This window comes from Nannospalax galili, unplaced genomic scaffold (genome assembly GCF_000622305.1).
Source record: "Nannospalax galili isolate Female #2095 unplaced genomic scaffold, S.galili_v1.0 scaffold563, whole genome shotgun sequence".
NCBI lineage: Eukaryota > Metazoa > Chordata > Mammalia > Rodentia > Spalacidae > Nannospalax > Nannospalax galili.
Genome location: NW_008350459.1, coordinates 686,297 through 696,187, shown reverse-complemented (window position 1 = coordinate 696,187; position 9,891 = coordinate 686,297). Strand labels below are relative to the sequence as shown.

At 42.9% G+C, this 9,891-nt stretch overlaps 1 protein-coding gene across 1 annotated transcript in view; it reads right to left on the bottom strand.

Moving 5' to 3' along the window:
- The window catches only part of Mthfd1l (methylenetetrahydrofolate dehydrogenase (NADP+ dependent) 1 like), a 236,318-nt gene that overhangs the window by 22,563 nt on the left and 203,864 nt on the right, over positions 1-9,891 (bottom strand). The gene's annotated exons all lie outside the window — the stretch shown is intronic.

The following is a 9,891-nucleotide window of genomic DNA, read 5'->3' as shown; positions in this document are numbered from 1 at the left end:
CTGTGTATTTTAATAATGAAATGGAGATCTTTTTTAAAGGTTAAAACCTCATTTAACTTTATGTCTTATAGGGTTTATACTGAGTACAATATTGTATAACTGCACTAATCCAACTGTAAACCTAAAAATTTACAGCCAATTCTGAAAAAGATGCACCTTAGCTCAGAAAATGTTATTGAATATGTCAATACTGTTGTAATGAAATGCTTCTTCTAAGTAAGTGGTTATTAAATAAATAGGCAGAAAAATTGAAAAAAATTCTTTTTTTAAAAGGGGTAAAAGGGCCGGGCGTGGTGGCGCATGCCTTTAGTCCAGGCACTCAGGAGGGGCAGGTGGATCTCTGTGAATTTGGCACCAGCCTGGTCTACATAGTGAGCCTCAGGTTAACTAGAGCTATACAGTAAGATCTTGTCTCAGAAAAAAAAAAAAAAAGGCACAAAAGATTTAACAGTCACTTCACCCAAGAAAATATACAAAGTGATAAGCACATTAATTGTAATGCATGGCTACAATCCCAGTACTGAAAAGACAGAGACAGAAGGATCCCTGAGGTTTGCTGGCTAGCCAGTCTAGTCAAATCATCAAGCTCCAGGTGTGGTGAGAGACCCTGCCTCAAAAAATAAGCTAGGTGATTTCAGAAGACACCCAAAGTCATCATCTGGCCTCTCTCTGCAAGGACACATAATGTGCACACACAAATATGTACACACACAGAGAAAAAGAAAAAGAGTTGGCTCAGATCTCTCAGAGGACGTGATGGTGTGTAGATGATTGGTAAATAGAAATCCAAGCAAATGCCAGCAGATGACATTATGAACTCAGGAGAAATAGAAATGGCACAAGGGAACGTGATCAATATGAAACTTACGTTGGCCTGCTCAGCCCTCCCCTGGCTTAGGGAGCTCTGAAGTTGGGAGACAAAGGGGCAAGCTGGGGACTGTGGGGAGGCTCTCCTGTGTTAGAAAGCCAGGAGATAAACCTGAAACTTCGAGGTCAAGAAAGCAGAGGAAGAGGAAGGAAATGGCCAGAGTTAACAGTGTCTGACTCTTGGGGCAGCAGTACTGTTGAGGCAGGGTAGTGGCGGGCAGACAACGTCATTTTTATAGTAAGCCTTTGAGAATGATGTGACCTTTTAAGCCATGTATGTGATTTATTTTGCCAAAAATTAAATAAAAAAAGAAAGGATCATCTTGCTGTCTTACTGTTTTTTATCTTCTTCCTCCTTAGTGCTAAGGATTGAAACCTGGTCCTCCAGCACGCTAATTGGGAACTGTGCCACTTGGCTACACCCCCAGCCCTTTCACCTTACTTTTAATGTACTGTACACGTGTTTGTGGGGGGGGAAGGGTGTTGTGATTTGTGGCTGAGTTAAATACAGATGTTGGTCCTCAGTTTGCTTTGTCTTCTACCCCTCTGGTGTTCACCCAGAGGAAGGTGGTCGGTCCCCAGTTAAAGTGGGAGAGTGGACAGGTGAGATGGCTCAGTAAGTAAAGGCGCTTGCCACCAAGCAGGACAGCCTGAGTTCAATCCCCAGAACCCATATGGTGAAAGGAGAGAATGGACTCCTGCAAGTTGTCCTCTGCCCTGCACACACAGAAGCAGATCATGAATGTTAAGTTGGAGGGAGCGTGCTCCCCTAGGCGGTAGCAGCTACCACCTCACTTGCCCTTGAAATGAGAAAGGGTGTCTGTCCTATTTATAGAAGTTTTTTAAGTAGCATAGTGAGATCTCTTTTGGCCTAGGACTTGGAGAAATTTAAAGTAGGTGATTGGGCTGTGTTAGTATTCTTTCTATGGGGTGGAGAGGCCAGATGTGGTACAGTACACCTGTAATCTCACACTCAGGAGGCTGGGGCAGGATTGTGAGTTCAAGGCCTGCCTGGGCCAACATAGTGAGACCTCATCTTACAAAAGCCAAACAGAATATAGAGTGAATTACTTCTAGACCCAGACTGATGTTTTGAGGATTCATCCAGGATCTGCTCTGAATCTCCCAAGAAGGCTGCAGAGCAGTGTGGACCGTCAGTATTTATGACAGGTAGGAGAGGCCACAGGTAGTCCTCAAGTCCCTGATGCAGCAAGTGTTGGTCAGCCAAGTTTCCAGTTGGCAGACATGGCCTGAGGTCCCCCCCCCCAAGGCCTCCCCACATAGCTCTCAGCCATGCTCCATGAGCAGTATCAAGGAAGACTTCAATAATAGATATAAGCTTCCTACACCCTCCTGTCATGTTTGCTCATGTTGCTTTTACAGGGAGGAGTTGGCAGGGTCAGGAGGAGTGAGACAGGAATGAAAACAGAAGAGGGATGCTAAAGTGGGCGTGGGAGGTGGCTCCCTGGTAGAGCGCTTCCCTGGCATGCATGAGGCCGAGTTCAGTGCCACAGGAGGAAAAAATGCTGAACCTCATAAAAGAAACAATGCCCATCACCCACCCTTCCTCTCTGCTCCTTCTCCTCTTCTTACAGAACAGTGATTCAATTTCCAAGAGGATTTCAGCTAATTTTCAAGGGAGGAGCTTCTCACGAACCTGTTATGAACTCAATCTCTTTCCCTGGAGCTCTTGGAGAGTCTCAGGGCGTTACACCTGCAGATCAAATGGCTGCTGAGTGAATATGCTGCCAAATGGCAGGAAAGAATGCTCTCCCCTGGAGTAGTTACAGCCAGTTATGAGCCACCATGTGGGTGCTGGGAACTAAACCTGGGTCTTCTCCAAGAGCAGCCAGCAAGTGCTTTTAATCACTGAGCCATTTATTCACCTCTTTAAAAAATTTTAATTACATTTTAAAATTTATCGTATGTGTGTATATGAGTCTAGGTATGGGTGCACACGTGCCATGGCGTACATGTGGAAGTCAGGGGACAATTTGTGGGAGCTGGTTCTCTCCTTGTGCCAGGTGGGTCCTGGGAATCAAACTCAGGTCATCAGGCTTGGCAGCAATTGCCTTTACCTGCTGAGTCATCTTTCAGGCCCTGATTGTTTTTTTTGGGGGGACAGAGTCTCACTATGTAGTTGAGGCTGGCCTGAACCTCGCTGTGGTGTAGCTGAAGTTGGTTCTGAACTGGCTTTTCTCTTATGCCAGCCTCCAGAAAGCCTGGATTAAAGATGCATGCTACCACACCTGGAAATAATCTGTTTTCAAGAGTCTTAAATAATAACAGCAGCTGGGAGGCTGAGGCATGTAGAGCTCTGTGATATGTAGATCTCAGGCCAGCCTGGTCTCCATATTGAGTTCCAGACAGCTGGGGTTACAGGGAGACCCTGTCTCAAAAAAACAAAAACCAAACAAATGTCCCCAGCAACTACCATTGGCTCGAAACAATTTGGATTAAGTTGTATTTTGGTTTAATTATCTTCATATTTTGAATACTTGAGATTTATTAGGCTTCTTTGATCTATTGGGTCTTACTTCTTATGTGAGACTCTAATTATATGTATTTTTGTCTGAAAGCCTGTTGGTGCTCTTTCTTCATTGCAGTCTTTCAATGCTTCTTTGAGACAGGGTCTCCCTGTACCCCAGTTGACCTGAAACTAGCTATGTAGACCAGACTAGCCTCAATCTCACAGAGAGATCTGTCTTTTTTTGCCTCCAGAGTGCTGGGTGGGACTAAAGGCATGCACTGTCACGTCCAATCTAATGCTTCATTTTGGATACATCTATTGTTATGTCTTCAAGTTAACTAATCCTTTCCTCTTCAATGCTTATCTGCTATTAGAGGATTTTTCATTTTAGATATTACAGTTTCAATTGCTAGATGTTTAATTTGTTTTTAAAATTAAAAACATCTCTACTTAACTGTTAAATCTTCCCTCCAGCTTCTTAAACATGCAGACTATTCTTATAAATCCCACTTTTATGACCCCTGTGTACTGATTCTAACATCTGTGTAACTGATGGGTTAATTTTGATTGGCTTTCTTCATTTCAGATGGCATTTTACTACTTTTTATGTCTTGTAATTTTGGATTGGATATAGGGCATTTGATTTTGTTGGGTACTGGCTATTTTTATAAATAGTCTTAAATTTTATTTATTTACTGGTTTATATGTTTAATTATTTTGCTTGTTTTGTTTATTATGAGGGTGGGGTGGAGGTGGGGGTGTGTGGCTGTCAAAGGACAACTGATTGAAGTCGCTTCTTTTATTCCACCATGTAGGACCTGGTGATTAAACTCAGGCCTCAGGCTTGATGGTAGGTGCCTTTATCTTGACCATCTTGCAGCCAAGATGCTGTTCTGGGGCAGTTAGTTTAGTTACCCTGGTACAATTCGATCTTTTTGAGCTTTGATCCTAGCCTTTGTAAGGGAAGAACTAGAGTTGTGTCAAGACTTTCTAGCAATCTACTGTCCATGAATTTTTCTACTTTAGGTGCTAGAGACACATACCTCTTCCTGGCTGTACGCAGTCACATGGTTCCCTCAATTCTTGGCTTACGTAGTTTCCTCATATTGATCATGCTCACTTGAACAGTCCAGCAAGGCTCTGTGGAGATCTGTATGGTTCTGTCCTCTTTGCTTCTCTGCCATGCAGACTCTAGCTGCCTGTGCTGGAAGCTTTAGTTGTCAACTGGACACACTTGGTTAGAGGAGCCTCAGTGGAGGAACTGTCTCCATTGGACTGGCTGATGGCCATGTCTGTGGGGCATTTTCTTGAGTGATGTGGGAGGACCTAGCCCATTGTGGGCGGTGCCACCCCTGGGCAGGTGGTCCTGTATTGCATAAGAAATCAGGCTGAGCACAGGCTGGGGGTGCAAGTCAGTAAGCAGCGTGCCTCCATGGTCTGTGCTCCAGGTTCCTGCTCCGAGCTCTGAGCTTCAGCTTCCCTTGATGGTGGACTCTAAGCCAAATAAACTCTTTCCTCCCCAACTTGATTCTGGTCAGTGTTTTTAATCACAGCAATAGAAAAAACAACTAGAACACAGCCTTAGTTTCTCCACGTTTTCAACAGAGGGAGCTAGCTAAGCTCCCTTGCTCTGGGTTCCTCCCTCTTAAGCAATAGGCTGGAACCTTTTTCTAGGCAGTATGCTAGGACAATTAATTGTCCTACCTTAATGGGCTTGGATTTCTCAGGGACCGCTGTTCTGTCCCAGCTGATGACCAAGGTCTTAGGTGACTGTTTAAAAAAATAGCTTCTCTCAGGTTTTGCAGTTGTTTAAAGGAGAAAGTTAAATCTAGTCCTGTTATTCCACCTTTGCTAGAACACAACTGACTTTTAAGATTGCTACTTCTCACTAGGTGAGTCAACACTGTCTTACAAATGAAAGCTTTGTTTGCAGTTCCTAAAAAAACTTTATAGGCTCATGGAGGTTTCCCAGGTTACTATTATTCCACCCACCAATTCAAGAACAATGTTATGAGAAACATGATATAACCATGTATAATTCCAGAATTTGATTTTGAGATAAGTAGTCCAAGAATAAAATTATATTAATAGGATTAAATATGCAACACAGTGAGCTTAAAATTAAATCACTTTCTTAAGCCTCAGGTCAAAGTTTCATTCATCCAACTAACACATAAAACAAATATAGGAAAAACAATCCTTTTGTATAAAAAGTTAGCAATGCTTAAAGGTGGGAGTCACAAGAAACTCTGTACTTATAAATGTAGATTAATGTAATATATATATATATATACACACACACATATCTACATATAACATTTTTTTTTGAGACAGTCTCCTTGTAGCCTCTGCTAGCCTAGAACTCACTATGTAGACTAGGCTAGCCTTGATCTCACAGAGATCTACCTGCCTCTGCCTCCTGAGTGTTGGGATTAAAGGCAGGTGCCACCATACCAAGCCAAGCCATATATATATATATAAACTTTAAAAATTACATTATGTGTAGGAATGAACAGTAAATAAGGCTATATACATTTTCCATTTGGGTAGTTTACAAACAGTAATAATAGTAGAAACAACAATAATAAGATTCTTTAGTTCCTGCTCAAGTTTCTGCTTTTCTTGAACAAAATGTGTTAATTTCCCCTGAACTTTCAGTTCCTTTTTGACAGGTTAGCTTTTTCATTGCTTTGCTACTGACACAAAATTCAAGAACTATGTGAAGGTCAGAGTGGCCCCTCCTGCTGGCCTCTCGGTGACCTTGGTGAGTGACAGCTTCCTATGATGGCATGTTCTGAAATAAACATGGCTCAGGCATCCGACAAGCATCTAAGTAATTTCTCTAGCAAGCTGACGTAAGAGAATACAGAAGCTCGTTTGCTATTTTCCCACAGAAACCAAGCCAGGAAAGCTGGAGTTTTTCTTATATACCAAGCACAGACTGCCAATGGAGAGGCACTATAGAAATGGGAACATTGCATTAGCATCACTCCTTTCTCATGGTGTGGTGGTAAAGAAGTACCCAGTTTCGATGAACACACCTTTACTTTCTCTTTCTCCTCTGCTCTCCCCATCACCAACTACCTGACTCACTGTAATGGAATATTCTAAAAAAATGGTAAGTCTGATGTTTGCATGAACATTTCCTTTCCAAGCATGTCTACTAGATATGGCAAGGTTACAAAGAGCATTTATTTCATTGCCTATCCCATTTTAGAGCTGAGGGAAAGTGACCTGGAACAGTGTTTAGAAGTCTCTCAGTGAACCTCGATTATGGGGGCTTCCTGGCCACTGCTTCCCCTCCCCGGCCTGTAGTCAATGGAGACTTCCCTGGGCTGCTTAGGTGCTTTAGGAATGGGCATTTTTGGCCTCTTTTATCTCATTCCCACCACCACCTGTGGATAGTGGGAAAGTAAAAGCAGTTCCCAAGAAGGTGAAGGCTGGGGACTCCTGAAGCGGTTCTGTATGCTTATTACTGAAACACGAAATTGCATGAGTCTGTCTTTTCTTCTAGACCAGGAATTAGCAAACTAAGACTTGTGTGCCAAATCTGGTAAGCTCTCCAGTTTTTATAAATAAACGTTTATTAGAACACAGGCAGTCACATGTGAAAATATGGTTTGTACTTTCATGGTGGAGCTCAGTAGGTAGGACAGACAACTTATGGATCGCTAAGCCTGGTCCACTAAGCTGCCATCAGTCCCTTCATAGAAAAGGTTTATCAGTCTCCCTTATGAACAAAAGGGTTTAATGAAAACTAAAGGAGTGGGCCAGGGCTGGAGAGTTGGCTCAGTGGTTAAAGGCACTGACTGCTCTGACAGAGGACCCGGGTTCAATTCCCAGCACCCACGTGGTGGGTAACAACTGTCCTAACTCCAGTTCCAGGGGATCCGACATCCTCTTCTGACCTCAGCGGGCACTGCATGACATGGATGCACTTATACACATGCAGGCAATACATTCATATGCATAAAAAATAAAAGAGTAAAAAAAAAAAGCCAGGTGTGGTGGCGCGTGTCTCAAAAAGACCAAAATAAATAAATAAGTAAATAAATAAATAAATAAAAAAGTAAAAATAAAAAAAATACCAAGGCCACTGGATGTGGTGGTGCATGCCTTTAATACCAGCACTTGGAAGGCAGAGGCAGAGGCAGGTGGATATCTGTGAGATTGAGGCCAGGTGTGAGATCAAGTCCAGCCAGGTCTACATAATGAATTCCAGGCCAGCTGGGGCTACAGGGAGATCAAAAAAAAAAAAAAAAAAAAAAATCCAAAACAAAACAAAAAACCCAAGGCCAATTTATAAACAGTAAAGTGCAGGTGTCCACTAATTGAGAGGGGCTGGTAATGGTATTTGAGTCCTAGCAACTGGTTCAATAGAATACCTATCTTCCAGAAGCAAAGGTCAAGAGTGTTAACCTGGTACAGTCTCAGTATTTCAGAAGTCCTGTGAGAGAGTTCTTGGGTTAAAAGCTATTTCCATGTATATGACAATCCTTCAGAGTATTTTTTACCTAGAATCTATTTTGTGGAAAATAAGTCATAAAATCCAATTAATAGATCAGAGGTACAATTCTACTTAGAATTTCCAGGCTGCAAACCCCTTAAGTTCATGAAATTTGTTTTCTTCTTGCCCTGAAGCCACGTGTAACTTTTCATTCCACTTGGGCCACAGATGGTAAAGCTGGTGAACTCTCTTGCTATCTGAATGCAGGAAGAGTGACACTTTGCTAGGGGCCGACTGGGAGCCGGGTCCTCTGTGTCGACATGAAAGTGGCAGTTTCTGGCTGACTTTTAGGATGTGGTATGGCACCTATCGATTAAAAGAGGAGAAGCTTGTTCCATGGCCTGCTCAGTGCATCCACAGGGCCTGCCGAGGGATCTACAACCTGGGAACTCTGAACAGGTACTTGTACTTGCTACCGTCCCTTATACCTGGCCTTCCGTCTGGCAAGTGCACTCAAATATCCTCACTGGCTGTAACATGAAGGAGTCACTAAAGAGACTGATTCTGGAAATGTTGGCCCATGGGGCCAAGAACAGTAGAGGCTGATGATAGGAACTGGGTTCCGCTGGGAGAAAGGATGCTGGTGGCAACTGTGGTTTAGCTTGTCACAGTACAGGACCTTCCAAAGATGAAAACTGCAAATCCAGGTAGAGGACTGTGGTAGGAAAATGGTTCAAGGGAGAAGAGAGAAAGGAAAAAGCAGAGTGAATGAAAATCACCAAATAGAGTCTGCATTTAGATTTTGCCATGGATAATCCATAGGAACTGGGTTCCGCTGGGAGAAAGGATGCTGGTGGCAACTGTGGTTTATCTTGTCACAGGACAGGACCTTCCAAAGATGAAAACTGCAAATCCAGGCAGAGGACTGTGGTAGGAAAATGGTTCAAGGGAGAAGAGAGAAAGGAAAAAGTAGAATGAATGAAAAGCACCAAATAGAGTCTGCATTTAGATTTTGCCATGGATAATCTGTCGGCATACAAAGGTCCTCTGGCCTATTGAGCCAACAAAGGAGGGGGAAAAAGGGGAAGGGTGAGAGAAAAGAGAGGGAGGAAAAATAGAGGGGAGAAGGAGGGAGCGAAGGGAAGAGAAACCTAATTAAAATTGTGTGGTCTTTTCGTATCTAGATTGCAGTCATATGACTGAAGTTGCTTTAGAATTCACGAGGTCGAGGTGGCTGAACTGACATAGAGGAAACTCACTGCATTCTGTCCCCTCGCCCCTGGACCTGCTTTCCCCAGCCTCCCAGTCTGAATTCCTCATCTTTCACCAGAACCGCCCCAAATTATGATTGATGTGAGGGTTGCAAGAAAATGATACCATAGTTTTAGTTCTTTCCAAAAATTTAATGAAATCAGGAAAACTGGCACAGGTCCACAGAGACAGAATCAAAGCTGGATACCATGATCATTGCTTCAAAGAAACACAGCTGAGTTCAAAGGCAATGCAGCTGTGGACAAGTATTGATACTGTCTTTAAGAGACCACTGACCCCTCCAGTGAATGCGCCATTGTTGACAATGCCAAGTGTGGGCAAAATGGGAACACTCTGGCCTACTCGAGAAAATTCTTAAATTTACTACCTTTTCTATACTATCATGTTTAACTGTCTTAGGATATGTGGTTAAGTTGTTTATGCAATTTATGTCAAGCTTAAGCAATTTCTATTAAATTAGCTTTTGAAAAATGATTGGATATGCTCAGAATACTTAGAGTCTCTTGGGATTAGTGGGTGGAAACATGCAAAAGCCCAAACAGCCCAGGAGAAAGGAGGTCAGAGAGTGGGCTAGGAAGCATATGGATGTTGTAAGGAAACCCTCAGTTCAAGAAGAACTTGACCTGCAACAGCTACTCAGAGATCTGAGGAAATGCCTTGGGATGCAAATGATCTGGTAGCGTTATGAACCATATCCAAGAACAAAAAGTGAAAAACGACACCTGGAAAATCCTGAGGTGTCCCCAGCTCCATCACCCATAAGATCTTGACTCAAGTCCCTTTTATGGGTCACTGGGCGAAAGGCATCCTTACCTTGTACAATCACAATGTGGCT